Source organism: Perognathus longimembris, chromosome 9 (assembly GCF_023159225.1).
Source record: "Perognathus longimembris pacificus isolate PPM17 chromosome 9, ASM2315922v1, whole genome shotgun sequence".
Lineage (NCBI taxonomy): Eukaryota > Metazoa > Chordata > Mammalia > Rodentia > Heteromyidae > Perognathus > Perognathus longimembris.
The window spans coordinates 47,340,041-47,343,392 of NC_063169.1; the positions used below are offsets into that span (position 1 = coordinate 47,340,041).

General features: G+C 42.2%; 1 pseudogene; it reads right to left on the reverse strand.

The window, feature by feature from the left end:
* Nucleotides 1-672: 672 nt before the first annotated feature.
* Nucleotides 673-2,286, reverse strand: LOC125357583 (annotated as a pseudogene).
* Between the last annotated feature and the right edge of the window lie 1,066 nt (nucleotides 2,287-3,352).

Here is a 3,352-nt window from a genome sequence, read left to right on the forward strand (position 1 = left end):
TTTTTTTCACACAGGATGCTTTTAGCTAAACAAAGACCGGAGGTTTTATCAGAAAGAAACCTAGGGATAACCCAAGTAATTGTTTAACAAAATGTATGTTTTCCAGTCTTTTTGGATAAGATATTCTGTTTTTCATTTTTGGTGCTAAGCTGTTTTAAGTTTAAGGCTTATACACAGAGATAAGGTTTTTGTATAGGCCTTTTATTAAATAAAGGCCAACAGGACTATATAAATATTGGATATTATCTACCATGGTGAAGGTAGTTTAGACACTCAAACTTATAGTCTCTCTGCAGGTATATGTTTATTTAAAAGACGGAAATCAAATAATGGGTAGTTGTAAAAAGAATGCATACACCTTTGTAGCATAGCTACTATTTCTTTTAAGTACTGACGTATAATTTTATTCTACTCTGAATGAATGCCATACATACAAAACTTTTGTTTGGGTCATAATAAATTATCATATTTCACATTTTAATATGAATAACAAAGACATACATGATCAATTCCTGAGTAAAATAGAACCTACTGCGAATAATACATTACAATAGCATAGAAACATAACCAAAGTGACCATTGACAAGTGGTATGGTAGAACAATCTGAATGTAAGGAAATTTGCGAACCATAACACAGAATCCTGCACATTAACTTGCATAGACTGGCTGTCCAGGATAAATATCAGTAATAAAAACCAAGACCAAGAAGTTACTTGCAGCGAGGGAACACTGGATTTCACTTAAGAAATGGAAGCCTGGACTCTAGTTAACCTTTAGGACATACAAGAAAGGTTCACTTACAAAAATGCCAGTCTTCTAGGAAGATAACCTGGTTGAATGTGAGACAGAAGTAGTTCATGATGCCGTTAATCTATGGATCTCATCCACGGAAAAGAGGAGATCGTGCAGCCACCTGATCTCGCCTTCAGTGCTTGGCGTCAGTCCACAAATGCACAGGAGGACTTTAGAGTTTTCTACATTTCTTTTCAAACACTCCGAAAGAAGAGCTGGTGAAATGTATCCTCGTTTGCCATTCTATTCCAAAGCAGGTGCTGAGAGAACAAATTCAGCATCAAATCTTTCATTGTTAAATGCTAATTTCTCCAATTGGCTTCTCCAAATTGTATCTTGTGTTTTATTGAAGAACATCAACTTTATCTTCCTGGGACTGGGTATATTAGTCAAAGCATAATTCAGAATTTTAACCATCGGTGTGAAGCTCATTCCCTCTGCCAATAAAAAGAGATCTTCTAATTCCTGCAGTTTGGATATTTTAAAACTGCCCTCAGGACTGCTTACAGAAACCAAACCTCCCATCTGAAGATGGTCAAGCTGTCGTGTGAAGAGTCTGGAAGGAGAGAGTTGTTGTTGTTTTTTTTTTTTTTTTTTTCCTTTGGCCAGTCCTGGGCCTTGGGCTCAGGTCCTGAGCACTGTCCCTGGCTTCTTCCCGCTCAAGGCTAGCACTCTGCCACTTGAGCCACAGCGCCGCTTCTGGCCGTTTTCTGTATATGTGGTGCTGGGGAATCGAACCTAGGGCCTCGTGTATCCGAGGCAGGCACGCTTGCCACTAGGCTATATCCCCAGCCCCTGGAAGGAGAGATTTGGATCCAAAAGTCGATGTATTTATTGTTAGGAAGAAGGGGATCTTTGAACTGTGAGACGGAGGAGTCAGATGCAGGTGTGTATGGCTTTACTTTTTGTGTGCCCGACGGTTAGCCTGCGGAGACATGGGGCCCAGCTGGTGCCTGCAGATGGACGCCCACAGTCGCAGGCCGCGCCCAGCACAAGAGCTTCTTGTTGTGTCAGGCGGCCTAGGATCAATGATCCTAGATTCTAAACGGATATCCTTCTGCTTAGCATATATGAAGACGGTGAGGAAAGAGTCTGTTTGGAACCAGTGGGAGCTTGGAGAAGCGAGAATCTCTGTGCCAGACGGATCTGTCAACAGCCTCTTCCGAAGCAAACCTTTCGGGGCAGTGGGCTTCACTGCTATTCTGACAACCAGGCATTCCTTCAGCATGGATTCCGAATTAACCCAACGGTGAACCTGCTGGGAAAGATCAGTGCCACCAGCTCCTGCTGCTCTCACGCGTTCATGTTCTCCACTAGGGTGATATTCTGGGTATGGGCTGACATTATAAACAGACCCTCTTAGATCCAACAATGTTCTTTCGTGGGATGTTCTTCAGTTCTTCTTCAGTGACTTCAACCAGCCTCTCTTTCAAGCCCTTGAGGTCTTTTCCACTTGTGACGGGTCAAATCCAATCCATTAGACTGGTTCTAAAGGGACCGTGCTGTGATCCCCGGAGGCGGCATGGTGCTGCTGGGAGCTGGGGCCTGGGAGGGACCTGAGCGTCCTGGACCCTGGCCCGACCCTGCCTGGGGTCCTCACTGAGCAGAGGCCAAGCTCGGACCCACTTCCGGAGTCCATAGCTACTCCTAATGAGTCTAATCAAGTGAAAGAAGACCATAGATACAGAGGATGAGTGGATAGTTTTGAGTCCTAATTTAATCAAGTGATATGAGCACCTACCACACAAGAAGTGTCTGAAGAAGAGTTTCTACCCAGCAGGAATTGGAGTTAGTTTTCTGGTTTCTATTTTCTCTAAACTTTCTTAGGGAAGGTACTAAGAAGAACAGATGTGGTGACGAGTAAGGAACCAGAAATGAACTTTTAACCAAGATGGTTACTAACCAGTATGCAACATGTAGCATGTTCAAGCTTTTCCTTGAGCATTATTAAATGATGAAAGTGTAAAAACAAAAAAACAAAGAAACAAACAAACATGTACTCAGAAAATAGGACATTCCCCCAAATACCTTACCACTAGCCTAGTGAGTCCAGAATGTGGTACCTTTATTGCGATGAGCCCTGAAAGAAAATTATTCTCCATCTTTAAGGTTTTAGTTCTGTTTGGATCACATTCTTCCTTTTCTCTTGCCCCTCTTTCCCTGACAGAGTGAAAAGGTGAGTCCTGTGCCTGTGTTTAAGAAACACAAGGAATTTTCTTCAGAATGAATTCTACAGTAAGTCTAATCCATAGTTGATTTGGATGATGTTTAGACGAGACTCTGAATTTTAAACTTTTAATGTGACAGTGGAAGAAAGTTCAAACTTTTGAAGCTATTGGGACAGATGGAAATATTTTTATGAAAAGACAAGAACTTTGGGGAGCGAGAAAGAAAGCAGGCAATGGGCTGAATGTATATGGCTTCCCTGAATTCATATGTGGAAATCTTAACCTCCAAGGTTATATTAGAAAGTGATACTACTGTGGGGGTGTTTAGGACACTTTAATGGCTCCCAAGTATGAGTAAGACTGGTGCCCACATGAAACGAACCCCAGAGAG